General features: G+C 37.2%; 1 pseudogene; it reads right to left on the bottom strand.

The window, feature by feature from the left end:
• The window catches only part of LOC101559790, a 4024-nt pseudogene extending 2410 nt beyond the window's left edge, over positions 1–1614 (bottom strand).
• Between the last annotated feature and the right edge of the window lie 13815 nt (positions 1615–15429).

The raw sequence follows: 15429 nt of genomic DNA, 5'->3' as shown, positions 1-15429 counted from the left end.
AAGCTACAACTCTTGTTGCATAGGTCCTGCTTTACCTTGGTCTTAACCATCCAGCAGAAAAGTATAAAAACAAAATATAAGAAGTAAAGCCAATTTCTGACATTGCCAGTTAAGCAGAAGACCCAATACTATTATGGGCTACTGGACTCTTTTAGAATATTTTACTGAGTTTATACACCTATAATATTCAAATAACAGAACTTAACAAAAAAAAGGGGATACAGATGAATGTCCATTTTGTATCTGTGTATTCAAAGTGGTTAGGATAGATATATAGTTACATTCTCTTAATGAATAGAGCGATTTGTTCTAATGATGTTTGTAAATAGGATATCATGTCCGCATCTTGTACAGCAATTAACCACGAGGAAGAATGTATGCAATGTGTGAATTATTGAAACTGTCCTACCCATTTGATTTGAAACTGTCTCATTGCTATTTGTTTATCAATAAAATTATAGGAAAAAAACCCTCACCTATGGGCATGTTCAGTGAGCCATCCTACCTTTTTATGAATAAGTTTCACCTTATTTTTAGTCTAAGAAAGACATACATGATAGACAAATTTTGACTGGAGAAAAGTCATAGTGAAATTTTTGTGCATAGTTTTCTTGTTGGGGATACTGAAAGGATGCATGTTAAGCACGAGAGAATTTAGAGATCATATTCAGGAAAGGAGGGTTCAAGGACACAAGTCATATATGTTAGGATGTCAGGTAGAAATAAGTTCTTTGTATCTCTCTCTCTCTCTCTCTCTCTCTCTCTCTCTCTCTCTCTCTCTCTTTCTTTTGTGGAACTGGGGATTGAACTCAGGACCCTGCACTTACCAGGCAAACACTTATTCACTGAGCTATCTCCCTGGCCTGCCCTATTCTTAATTATTGTATACCTCTTTGACTTAGATATGTTTCCTCTATTTGTAATGTGGGAGAAAGTATAAGAGTTTAAGTAATATATCCTTACCCAGTGTTATAGACCTTTAAGGGCAAAACCAGGACTTGAACACAAAGCTGCATCTAGAACGCACATTCCTTCCACCACACCCATCATGAAACCAAAACCTTCTTAATTTCACCACCAATCATCTCAGGATAGAAATATTGTGTCTTTTCTTAAAAGCACCTGGTCAAAGGAAACATTTTTTCCCTTCAGCTGTGAGCATACTTTCAGAAAATGTGTTTCAAAAGTTAAGAAAAAAGAAAATTTGCAAAACTTTATAGCAACAGAACTGTTGGAGTTGAAGTACTATTTCCTATTCTTTCAAAGGAAAATCAAGTATTTTGTTCAAAACATTTGAAGCTACTTTTATACATCAAGGGCCTCGTCAATTCTGCATCAAATAAAGGATGTCTTTTTTTTCTTTTTAGTAGAAACAAGTCCTGATCACAGTTCTTTTAAGGTGATTTGTTCCTACCTCCTAAGCCATAAATGAGCTGATTATAGAATTCTGAAAGCAGCCCAAGTAGAAAGGGTCTTCACTGTGCTTAAAAGGCAAGAACAGATTTTTTTTATTAAGTTAATCAATCAAAATTAGAAAACAAGGACTACTTGCTGAAAAGCAGACACTGCCTGTTCATCAGTGACTGGTTGTTTTCTATCTGTCAATTTTGTCATGGTTGTCATATGACTGTAGAACATAGCATTCATTATGATACACTCAGGACTTCAAAATGTATACTGAAATGCTGTGTTAATCTTTTATGTCTGTAAGTGTAACATAAACCTGATTCTCTTCTATACAACTGAAAAGTGGAAATATTTAGCTAACATACTGTTTTGCTGTTCAAAGTCTTTTACAGACTTCTTTGAATGAGTTTTATTTGTACTTAAGACCTGAATGGATGATGGATGAATAGATGGATGGATAAGATATGAGTGAATTACTTCTCTTGAAACACATATTATGTATCAAACATTCTCCTTAGCATTTCAAATTTTTCTTATCAAATTGATGTATTTATTGTTAGCCAGAGCTCTAGTTTGTAGCTCATAGGCAAGCCTCTAATTGAGAAATACATTCCAAGTATTCTGGTTGTAAAATAACACTTTTTATGTTGTATTATCACTGAAATTTCCAAAATATGAATGTCATTCTGAAAAGATCTTCATGATGTGACCCTTTGAAAGATTATTATAATTTATATTTTATGATGCTTTTAGAAATGTACAGCTAGACTCAGCAATGACTCCCAGTGCTGTAATTAGAAAAGTCCAACCATGAGTGAGCCTGCATGTGTATGTGTGCATACACATGAATTTAATTGTTCTCTTGCTGAAAAATAGGATATCTATTTCTTAATATAGTTGGATACAAATGACCACAGTTTGGCCTCTTTTGAAGACAGTTAAGTGTCAAAGTCATTTTGTCAAAAGTTAGGAAAGTTTTTTCAAGGATTCTAGTAATATGAAAAGCAAGGGCTGCCTGTTGCTGTTTCTGCTACTACTAATTTATAGCAGTAATAATACATGTTATCATCAACTGCACATTCAGTGCGTACTCAAATAAAGCTATTTCACATTCCTTACTGCATATTATATGAGACAAAAGTCTAAGAAATTGTGACTTGCCTAAACTTACGTGTAAGAGAAAGAGAGAAAATACAAAGAATAATCAAATCATCCTCTAGATCCTAACACTGGACTTTAGAATTAACAATCTTTTCATCGAAAGCAACTAAAATTTCAGTTGGTTCAAACAAAAATAAGGACGTTCAGATTCTGATAATGGAAAAGTCACAGGTGCACCTTTTAATGAGGCTGCTGCCAGGAGCTCAAATGCTGTCTTTCTCTTACTTGGTCTTTCTCATGTTTTTCACCTCTTCATCGCTTGGTATTGCTTATCTTTGTTGTCTTATCTTATATCTTATTTACTTTCCTCATTCTTTTTATTATTTTTTATTTTAAAGAGAATAGAAAAATAATAGATAAGACATTAGAAATAATACACATTAAAAAAAAATGATAAGTATTCAACCTTGGTTGTTATATTGTACATTGTTGTCCTCAATGTAGTTCCTTATGCTTGAGGCAAAAATAACACACAATGTAAAGAAAGAGGTTTGTACTGTATGACCTGCTGGCTCTACAGCAGAAGTAGTATGACAGAGGGGCATGGCAGAATAATAAGTATTCAATGCATGGTAGTTGGAAAGCAGCAGGTAAAGCGAGGAGCCAGGAAAGGACACACCAGGTCACAACCCAGTGACCTGCTTCTTCCAACCAGCTCCACATCCTAACAGCTCATTCAGCACTGAACTCATCAGTGGACAAATTCAAAAGCCTCAACTCTGAACACATAAGACCTTTGGGGAAAATAGCCATAACACCATCGAACAAAAAAGACAAGCATTCTAGGCTTAGTTTATCAGCTATGTAAGCCATTGGCAATAGCTCTTTTCCTCAGTTATTGTGAGGAAAGGTCCCAGAGCTGAGTGTCATTGGCCTCACTTGATTTACATGTCCATGCTTCAGCCAATCAGATCGAAGGTGGAATGTTCTGAATGACCACACTTACGTCATTAATCCAGCTGATCACATGACTTGGAGAGCAATCACGAAGTGAAACAGAATAAGAGAGAGAAAATTTAAAAAAAAAAAAAAAAACCTATTCTATCTGAAGAGGAAATGGATGCTGAAAAGGATTACGTATGTCTGTTATATACACAAAGACCCTGGAACCACTCTCACTAAGGCTTAAAGAGATCAAGAATCAGTACTATTCATGAAGTTATGTGGCTAGGTCACAACCAGCCTAGAAGCATAATTGCAGTAGGTATCTAGATTATTCTTTTAAAAGATTATTTAAAGGTTCTAAATGAAAAATTAACAACTAGAAAGCATTTTTGTTTTATAAACTGACTTCTTGAAAACTGATGCTTTCAAGAAGCTTTGTTTGAATAAGAACTATCCATTGGTCAGTACAGTGGGTCTTCAGGTGATCCTGAAAGATGAACAGTAAAGATTTGTCACAGGGCTAGGGAGAGAGCTCAACAGTCTAAGCACTTGCCTGGCAAGCATAAGAACTCGAGTTTGATTGCCAGCACCACACGCTGAGCTGGCCTCAAAACTCTGGGCCCATCGTGCCAGTCCTGAAACTAGGTGTGGTGGCGCACACCTGTGATCCCAGCACTTGGGAGGTTGAGACAGAAGGATCACTACAGATCTGAGCTGTGTAGTGAAACCCTCTTTAAAAACATATATTAAAAAAAAAAATTTTCCTGTCACATGCAAATTTAAACCAGCACAAGAACAGGATTTATTTCAAGGATCAGATTAGCTGCTGATAATGAAAAGATAATGTAAAATTATTAAATGAAAGTTAATCTGCTTTAATACTATTGGTTATTCTGATACTTATTCTCCCTAAATTGGCTTACTTTTAGTACAATTGTTTCTGTGCTTTATAGCAGTCCACAGTAAGAAGGAGGGTGAAGGCATCGGCTGCTAAGTAAATGACAGAATAATGACTAAATGGAAAAACATCTGAGTGCTATAATTTATAAAAGATATGACCACATCAAAACCAGGGAAAATAGCTCTTTCTCTCTTTAATAGTCTCCAGACTTCTATCTCTAGCAGTCCATCCTTCTGACTTTACAAGTCAGTTCTGCTGCATTCAATCATGCTGGAAGAAAAAGACAAAAGACTCTTGCTGTACATTTTTCATCAAGTGTACTGAGCCATCCCTAACCTCCTCACTGGGGAGCAACAGCAATGCCAATATTCCCATAGCTAAAATGGCTTTTCTGCTAGAACCCTATACTGAGAAAGCTATGCATGACTTGTTGCTGGAGCACTGAGGGTTAATAACCAAAGACTCTGACACATGCATCAAAGACAAGGCATGTCCTCTAAAATGTTCACATGTTATTGTGGTTGTCAAATTGAAAGCTCTACTTTGTTGCTCTTTTTTTCTATCACCTGCAGGGATGCTGATGAACACAGCATAATTTTTATATTTAAAAAGCGGGAATTACTTGCTGCATAATGGTAGTAGAGCTAACATAGCCGACTCAAATTACACTTTTATTCATTCTCAGTTTGAATGCAGGATGCTTTTCTTTGTCCCTGTTCTCCATTTGCAATCATAAGCAATCTTAATATTTCATGGTTGCGTCATTATGAAACTGGCAAGCCTGGCTGAGGCTTCTCAGAGCGATAACTAGCGTGTACTTGAGTTATATTTTTCCTTGTCATAAAAGACAGTTACTTTCTTGCACATTTTCAGAAACATTGTGCGAATAAAATTGTGTACTTGGCATTTGTAATTTCATTGAGTTTAATCCTTGCAAAAGCCTTAGATAAGCATGATTTCGTAGCTCCCTATTCTACAAATAGTGAAAGAGGAAAGTAAGGCATCTACCAGATAAGTACTTGACCGAAGGTATGCAGCTGCATTACGGACAGGATTCAAACTTGATTCCTCATGGTGACTGAACCCTGTCTGAGCCCAGGCAGCTGCCTCTGCTTCTAGTTATTAACACTCTGAATACTGCCATCACTGCCAACCATCCTGCATCAAAAACTTGCTCTCACTTCTTTATTTCCCACTTGCATGGTGGTTAATACCAATGCAGTCTTTAAGTAGGACTCATCTTGCTTATTCCAGGGACATTCATATTTTAACATTGCTCAATTGTCTGAGCTACCGGTTTCTAACCATGATGGCTGTGCATTAAACTGACCTGAAGATTGACCAAGATTGCTGTCAGTAGAAATGAAATGACCCAGTGTGGTCCCTGTAAATTTTCTGGCTCAGGAAGCTAAAGGGGATTCAGTATTACAAAAGCCAGAATATTGCCAGTAACAGCAGAGTACAGACTATTTTATTTTATTTTATTTTATTTTTATTTTTATTTTTATTTTGAGGAACTGAGGATTGAGCTCAGGCCCTTGCGCTTGCCAGGGAAGCACTTATTCCACTGAGCCATTTCCCCAGCCCCCAGACTCTCTTATTTTAAAAGAATCAAGTTTTTGTGGGGGCAGAAGACACAACAGCCTAGGAACAAAGGAAATTTGGAAAACAAACCCCCCCAAAAAGTCAGTGTAGAACAAAGTTACTAATTTCTTCTCCAATTCTGAGTTATTTCATACAGCCTGAGTAAAAGTATAGTCGTCCAGGGCTCCTGATAGTCTTCAAAGTACTATGCCCTTACAGATATGCCAGATTTTGACAAAATATTGTCTCGGTTTGTGACAGCTGCTATAAAAATTTACCATAAACTGTATAGCTTCACAAAAAATATTTCCCCCCTTAAAAAGGCTGAAAAATCCAAGATCAAAATCTCAGAATACTCAATGTCTGGGCAAATCCCTGTCTCTGAATTTATATATGATGCCTTCTAATTGAGTTCTTACATGGTAGAAGGGACAAACATGCCCCTTCCAGCCTCTTCTATAAGAATAACAATCCAACTTCTAAAGGCCTCATTTCTTACATTAATACTAATACTTGTACTGGGCCCACCAAGGTAATCCCAGCTAACCTTTCTGATTAGCAATCTTAATTCCATTTGTAACCTTAATTTCCTATTGTCATGCAAGGCAACCTATTCATAAACTCTAGGTATTGAAATATAGATATTTTAGCAGTTAGGGTGATAGCCTGCTTGCCACTTTAGCAATATAAACTGATGATATTGAAATATTTGAAGATATGAGTATTGATAAAGAGATACAAAGCCTGAGGCCAGAAAGTTCACATGAAGCCAGCAAAGCTGAAGAAAAAAGAGCAGATGGAAGAGAACTAAGAAGCACAAAGAAGAGTAGTATCTCAAAAACCAAATGAAAATGGCTTTCAAGGATGAGGAATTACCCATTGTACCAATTCCTACTATAGGTTGAATGAACGAGGGTAGAGTTTGGACCATTGAACTTAGCATTCTGTAAATCATAAGTGAACTTCACAAAAGCTATTTATTTGGGTGTAGTTTTGTGCAAACGTTGCATGCCTTGCTCACCAATTGCCTTTATATACTTAGTTTCCTAAGTACCACCTAAGCACCAGTCCATTACTTAAGAGCAATATTTTCCATCTCTTAAAAATCCTCATTTCTACTGTCTTATTTTTCTCTTTCTCTTCCAATGAGAACTTTATAACATTATGTGCTTCCTGACTTTTTCGTTGCTCTTACTTCCATTTCAGTGAAGCCATTGCCCCTATTTCTGTGCCCAAGTAAGTGCACAGAGTGACAGGTGCCTAAGCATTGCTTGGGTATGATTAAAAAGCACCCCTTGGCAAATAAAAGTTAGACGAGGCCTGAAATGGGAAAGCCAAATTGTGAAGGGAAGAAAACAATTTGCCCCTTGTAACCTAAAAAGATGGAAAGTTTTATCCTGATAGACCAAAAAAAAAATTATAACTTAGTCACAAGATCTTTGCATTTCTTAATGACATCTCCTTGGGTTGTAGTTTTATTGCAAGTGTGTTGCTAGTTAAAATCTGCTAGAAGAGAGCCAGGTGTTCTGAGGGTGGAAAAGTTGGAAAGGCACAACCACACCTTCTCCATGAATAGCTAAGAAAAAGCAAGGAGATGCTTACTAAGTTAAATAAGTTATTGATGACTGTGGTATACACAGAATGTCTTTGATCCCCAAGCCCACGTGCTGAAACCATGATCCAAAGTGCTCTGGATCTGAAAGGCAGTTGCATTGTGGGTCAGGTATGAGCAGCTCTGTATTTAAAACACATTTGAAATTATCAAAAGGAAAAATTACAACTTCTTTCACGGACATTGTTACCTCAAGAAATACTTGTAGTAAGGGAATCAAAAGTGTGCCAGGAAAATTTGCAAAACTAAGGAGTAGAAACAAAGTCACTAACTATTAACCTGTTTTAGCCTTCCTTTATTATAATATGAAATAATCAACTTTTAAGTCTGGTTTTTCTGGGGTTGTTTTTTTGTTTGTTTGTTTTACCTCTTGCTTTTATGGTTTTGGTCCAAATTTGGTTGATTCACTGTTTTGGGCTTCTGACAGCACATTATGGTGCGAGTGTAAAGTACAGCAAATATATTCATCTCATGCACAGAGGGCAAAAGAAACAGGAGAAAGAAAAACAACAAAATGCCTCTTAAAAATCCCAGACTCAAGGCTGGGGAGATAGCTCTGCGGTCTAAATGCCTGCCTGGTAAGTGCAAGGACGTGGGTTTGATCCCTGATACTGCATGCCATGTTGGCCCCAGAACCAGATGTGGTGGCACATGCCTGTAATCTCAGTGCTGGGGAGGCTGACAGCAGGACCACTATTAGTCTGAGCTGCATAGGGAAAACCCTGCACCAAAAAAAATAAATACATGATTTTTTTTTAAATTAATGTTTAAAATCTCAAACTGCCTCCAAGTTGCTCTATGGCAGACTAAAGGGAAAGACACCAAAAGGCACACAGCTGAATAACTTGAAGGGGTAAAAGAACAGACAAAGATCAATAAATTGCCCAGTGAGCTAAAGGAAGATATAACTGAACAGATAATGTACTTAATAAGTGAAACACTTAGCCAGTTAACAGAAGATACTAATAGAAAGCTAACTAAGCAAAACAAACAAGTACAAAAGATGAATGACCAGTTTAGCAAATTAGCATGCATGAAAAGGAATCCAAAAATTCAGAAGATTAAAAATTCTGTTAAAAGCATAGGCAGCAAAATCAACCAGCGTGTGGACAGTGTCAGAACAAGTAGATGGGGCAGCTCTCAGGCACCAGTACTTAAGAGATATCTTTAAAAAAGAGAACATGAAAACTGGATCAAACACCTGCTAGATGACACAAAAAAATTAAAGATTAATTAGAATTGTTGAAAAATGAGAAGACAGCACAAATGGTATAAAAATACCTGTTTACATAAATATTAACATGTTTTCAGTATGGGTGCTATATTTAACACTCAGGTAAGTAAGGAATACAGATCCCCAAATAACCATGATCAGAATAAAATTTCTCCATGAGCATCACAGGCACTAGCCCAGAACTCCAGCTATTGGAAAGGGGGCCAGAGAGATGGCTCAATAGAATAAGCGCTTGCCTGGCAAGCCTTGAGTTCAATCCCCAGTTCTGAAAAAAAAAAAAAAAAGCTATTGGAAAAAAATGTGTATCATTTATAAAATAAGTCCAGAGCTTGTGCACTCACCTGTACTGGTTGGATCTCCCCAGATCAAGCCCAGGCCAGGCCCATGAGTGAGACCTTCCACTGTGCTCTTGGGACCATTTCCACCACACTCTCCCGGGAACCCTCCACCCCTATACAAAATAACAAAGAGAAGGAACAAAATGGACTCTGACACCCAGTGCCCACCCAGAACAAGTGTAGAGGACACTAGCACAGAAGAAATTGGGAATCACACAGCTGAAATGTCTGAAAAATAGCATCTGAAAAAGAAACAACTGCAGAGAGATATAGAGGAACTCAGATCAGAAATGACCTCTGATATAAAAAAAAAGAAGTCTCTGAATTAATAGCGTCTGAAGTAAAGAATCAAGTGCAGAAACATATAGAGAAAATCAGATCAGAAATAATCTCTGTAGGAAAAGGCTTCTCAAGAAGAAACAGATAAAAACAGAGGAGATTAGAAAAGCGACAGGTTCCTTGAATGAGCAATGCAGTAAAGAAATAGCTTGCAGGAAGCAGAGTCAAATAGATAGAGATGAACTTAAAATCTCAATCACAAGCAGGCAAAACCATTTGAGTGAAAGTAAAGATAGAGTTTCAGATCTTGAAGATGCCATCGCAGCTAGTGAAAAGGTAAGAAGAGACCTCTTAAAAACAACTAGGATGCAGGAAAAAATAATTCATCACCTGCAAGACGATGCAAAGATGAACAATGTGAAACTAATAGACATCAACGAGAAAGAAGGATAAAATACAAGTGATATAAAAAGAATATGGGTAGAAGTAATAGCAGAAAACTTCCCAAATATGAGGAAACAATCTGACATTAAGGTAACTGAAGCATACAGTATGCCAAGTAACCTCAACCCAATGAAAGACACACCAAGACATATAATAGTCAGTATCCCAGAAATCTAGCATAAGAACAATATACTGAAAACTACTAGAGAAAAGAAGCAGATCACATTTAAAGGAAAACCCATCAGAATTACGACCAACTTCTCTTCACAAACCATGAAGGCAAGAAGAAGATGGAACAGAGTACTTCAAGTCCTCTATAAAAACAAATTCCAGAGCAGACTACTATACCCTGCAAAACTCTCTTTCAAGTTTGATGGAGAAGTGAAATACTCTCATGACAAAGAACAGCTAAAGAAGTTCATGATAACAAAGCCAATCCTATACAGACTACTGAAAGATGTTCTAGAGAGGGACCAAAATGATCAGAACTCCACGAATGAGAATAGAAGGAACCCACTAAAAATAGGAAAAATAATTAAACACAGGAGAAAAAGGAGTAAACAACAGCAAGTAAATAACATGTCAATCATAAGTCAATACATCTCAATTATAGCCATTGTTGTAAATGAACTCGATTCACCAATTAAAAGAAACAGACTGGCACAGTGGATTAGGAAACAAAATCCAACAATCTGCTTGCTGTATGCAAGAAACACACTTAGCTCATAAAGAAACTCGTAAAGAAGTCAAAGGATGGAAAACAATACTACATGCCCCAGCACCTCAGAAAAAAGCAGGGGTAGTAATCCTGTTTTCAAACAGCCTCAACTTCAAATCAAGAATGATAAAGTGAAATAAAGAAGGCCACTATATACTGGTTATAGGAAAATTTCAAGAGGAAGAGGTAACACTCATAAATATTTATGCAACAAACCCAGGAGCACCCAACTATATAAGACAAATCTTAATGGACATGAAAAATCTGACATCTAATACCACAATCTTAACAGGAGACCTTAAAATAATCCCCTTAGTATTATAGAAAATGTATCAACACAAACATTAAAAGCCTGAAAAGCTTGGTATGAACTTCTTCAAGCTCAAAAATAATTCCAATAAACACTGATATGTCCTGCAAAACCATTTCCAAATTTGATGGAGATGTAAATCAGTTCCATAACCAAGAGTACCTTAAGAAAGTCATGACCTTCAAACCAGTACCCCTCAATAGTCTCGTGGATAACCTATAAAAGAGCAATGAAGCTAACTATGACAGAGGGTCTAATAGAACCAACATACTATGCATGGTGAGCATAGGAGGGAAAACAAAAGGAATCAGCAATTGGAAAATAATGCAATGACAGGAATAAGTCAGTAGCTTTCAGTAATAACCCTCAAGGGGAGTGCTCGCAATTCCCCAATCAAAAGACACAGATTAGTACAGTGGATCAAAAAGCAACACTCAAGTGTTCTATATGAAAAAAGAAACCTCAAATTTAATTCCAAAAGAATGCCCAACACTAAAAACCCAACATGGAAAACATAAAACAAAACATTCTTCAATAAACAATATACACTCTTAAATGATCAATAGATCACAGAAGATATTGAGAAGGAAATTAGACAGTTCCTAGAAATCCAATGATAATCTCAGGACTACATAATAGAAATAATGAGACACAGTGAAATCAGTACTAAAAGGGAAGTTTATAGCTGTCAATGTTCATATCACAAAAAGAAATCAAGACCAAAAGCAAGCACAAGTAGCCGTCCTTACTTCAGACAAAGTCACTATCAAGCCAAAATTGATCAGGCAAAAATGTCAGTGCATATTTATTAAGAGAACAATTCAACAGAAATACAGAACAATTATAAATAAAGATGCACTAAAACTGACACACCCAACCTCATAAAATAAACTCTGCTAGGTTTAAGGGATCAGATAAAATCAACACAATTATAGTGGAAAATCCCAAGACCATACTATCACAAATAGGTGATTCAACTGGACAAAAAATCTAAGCTACATAAAAGATTGATGCAAATGGACTTAGTAGATCTCTAAGCAGTGTTCTACCCAACAACACAATACACATTCTTCTCAGCAGCCTATGGAATGTTCTAAAAAGTAGACCACATACTAACCAGTAATGCATGCTTAAGTCAATAAAAAAGAATCAAAATATAAATGAGAAGCAAAGTAAAAGTTAGGTAATATGTGATATGGACCTTGTTCACTTACAAATAAAGAGGGCCAGGAGGGGAAGAGGGTAAAGGAAAGAACTGAGATGCATTTGGTACACACTCTGTCAAGTTGCCATGAGGAATGTGATCACTGTGTACTACAAACATGTAAAAATAAAATGAAAACTAATAATGTTCATGAGGAAATTATCCTTTATTGGTTAGAGCTTTGTTGGAGTTCAGATGTTTTCTTGAGGGTTCATGATTATGAGATTAATAGCAGGCTACACGGAATGGCAAATCTGACCTGGTAGAGATGATCGTAGGAAATAGGAAATCCATCATTCTGCGTGGAAAAAGCTTTATGGGCAAGAGCTTTCCCCCCTCTTCTTGTGCTAAAATTTAGCACATTTTCCTATAGGGCTAAATTGTTTCTTTGTGAATTAAAAACTTTGAGGATCACTTACTTATTACTTTTTTTAAATAAACTTTGTACCTAAGCTTGCTTGCTGTAACCAGTATTTGCAAGAGAATATATTAAGAGCAAGACACAGCAATGCACAAGGCTGGCTGACAATATTCACTGAAAGAATCAGACATAAAAGGATGCAAGAGATCTTTCCACAAGATAGAGATCTGAAGAATCCAGCCAAAGCCTGGAGCCCACAGCAATGTAGTACACAAGGCCATAGCAGGAGGCTAAGGATACTTCATGGAATACAGAAGGGTCTGTGCCTGAGAGCCCAGTGACCAGTGTGGGAGGTTGGCAGGTCTGCCCTGACATGCTGAAAGCCTGATGCCATAAGCTGAAGAACCTGTGCTAAAAGCCAAGAGAAGATGGCCAAGGCAAAGGTGAAGATCCGAGCTCCTCCAAAGAGAGGTGAATGTGGAGATTGGAGCAAAGCCAAAAAGCCAAGTGCCCCTCCCAAGTAAAGCAATGGACATGAAGCTCTTGCAAGGAAAATGAACAGCCACCAAGGCTCTTCCAAGGCAGGTCCTCTAAAATCCTTCCCTCTCTTAGACTATTCTGACAACCATGCTGACTCCAATCAGCTGGGCATTCCCATTCAAACTGACAATTAGTCAGTTAACCACCACGAAGTCTACAACCAATGTCAAACACAGCTGTAAATGAAGCACAGGGGAGCACACCCCCAATCCCAGCAGTCTGGGTAGGTAAGGCAGAAGGATTGCCAGTTCAAGTTCAACCTGAGCAACTTAGAAACTTAGCAATACCACATCTCAATTTGAACAACAACAACAACAAAATAAAACCTAGGGATATACTCAGTGCAAAAGCTCTAGATTTGATCCCAAGTACACACACACACACACACACACACACACACACACCCCAAACCAAACCAAAACAAAAATCACTGTCTAATAGTTATTTACCTGTATAGGGAAGATAAGTATTTGGGGAAAAACCTAGAAGCCTTTGACTCTATAGTCCAGAATTGAACATTATGACTGTTCTGATAGGGCAAAAAATTGGGAATGGGGTTGTGAACCTAACCTCAGATCTCATAGTCTTAACTAAATTATGAAGTAAAGATTGGAGAGGTTTAATATCAGGATATACCAACCTACACAATTCTGCCATACAGTTTAAATCATGCATTTTGTCCCACAGAGCCAACATACTGTATCACAAGTGCTGTTCTTTTTAATAACTGAGTTATTTTCAATAGGCAAACTTAGATGCTCATAATTCAGGCTATCCAGTTTTTTTATTATCTTTCTGACATAGTACAGAGTCACTAGGCTTCATACAAAGATAAATGCATATATGAGACTTGCAATTATTCCTCCATCTAACAGCATTTTATTTATGCTGGTGTAACAGTGCACAGTATAATTCATATCTGTCAAATGCTGCCTAGAGTCATTTTAAACCCACAAGGTAGATAAAAACAGGAGGATACCAAGATTTGTTACTGAGACCCTGTCTGGTTCACAGAAGTCATTGCCCTTCTTAGTGGATATAGAGCTGCAAACGTTAAGAATAATGACTAATAAAACTGGTCAGATTCCAAAGCTGCTCCCTTTGGTATCTGAGCAGTTTAATAAACTGCTCACAATGAAGGAATACACAGGACTTTCTTCAGTTTGTGGAAGATTTAGGGAATGGAAAATGCTATTTAAAAGACAGAAAATCTTAGCAAATTAGCACTTTGTCTTTGGGGAACGTTTGGTGTTTGTGTGAGTCTTTTTCCTGTCCCACTCATTAACACTACTAGAACTTCCCAGACAATTAAATGCAGTCTAGTTGGTCATTCCCTACATCCAGGATTAAGAGTTTGTATTCAATGCTTCAAATAGCCATGGTTGCCAATGTAAAATGTCAGGAATGTTCATTTCTTTTTAACCTTTCTTCTGTGAGCTAAATTGTTTTCTCTCTCCTTTCCCACCACTTTCTCATGCCTATTTTATAGTGCTATCTTTGCTAAAAATGTCATCCTCATGCCTCATAGTCTAGAAGCTTCCTGGATCCCTCAGTCTGATTTGTATGCTTCATTTCTGGGTTTCCACCACAGCCTGGGGTTTTTTGTTTCTTTTGTTTTGTCTTATTTTTGTTTGTTTACCAAAGTGTACCAGAGCCATTAATTGAATTGGAAATCCCCACCAAAACACTGTGGTCCCCTTTAGGACAATACTCATGTGTCATTAGACCTTGCTGCTTGAACTTAATACAGTGAACAGAGAAGGCAATCTGGACAATAGAAGAATAACACAGGAGACTTTTCAGGAAGACACTACATAGGTTTGAAGTTAGTTTGTTTGTTTCTTAATCCTTAAAATAAAGATATGTCAGATGGCAGTAAATGCCAGTCCTTTGGGCAGAGTAGGCCCATACCACATCTGCATTTACAATGCATGCAGTTATTAATATCGGCCTGATCTCCTTTCCTTCCTGTTTCATTGGCAAGACATTAAATTAAGACACAGATGGAAACACCTCACAGGATCCAGGAGTTGCAACCTGTTTGTTTTGATGTTTGAAAAGACATAGGATGTAACTACTCTGCACCTATCTTTTTCCACAAGTTGAAAACATAATTATTTTCTTGAATAGCAGATCAATAATGCCAGGCTAAAAGAAAGAAGATGGAAATATCCCTTTATCTTTATACTCTCCCCATCCTGCCTAACCATCCAAAGTACTACTGAGATATGGACAGAAAAGATTTCTGGGGCTTTTAAACTCATCACAGTCCAAGCACAGAGGAGAAAAAGAGGCAGTGTGGTATTTTGCTAGTCTGATTTTGGCCTCTACCCCTGAGATTCAAGAGCCATGCAGCATGGCATAGAACTTTGTATTTAAAAATTAAATGTGATGGGCTGGCCAGATAGCTCAGTGGACTAAAGCACTTGCTTAGGCAGACACAGGGACTGG

This window comes from Octodon degus, unplaced genomic scaffold (genome assembly GCF_000260255.1).
Source record: "Octodon degus isolate 3935 unplaced genomic scaffold, OctDeg1.0 scaffold00030, whole genome shotgun sequence".
Classification (NCBI taxonomy): domain Eukaryota; kingdom Metazoa; phylum Chordata; class Mammalia; order Rodentia; family Octodontidae; genus Octodon; species Octodon degus.
Note: the sequence above shows the minus strand (reverse complement) of the source record. Positions and strands in the feature narration are given on the sequence as shown.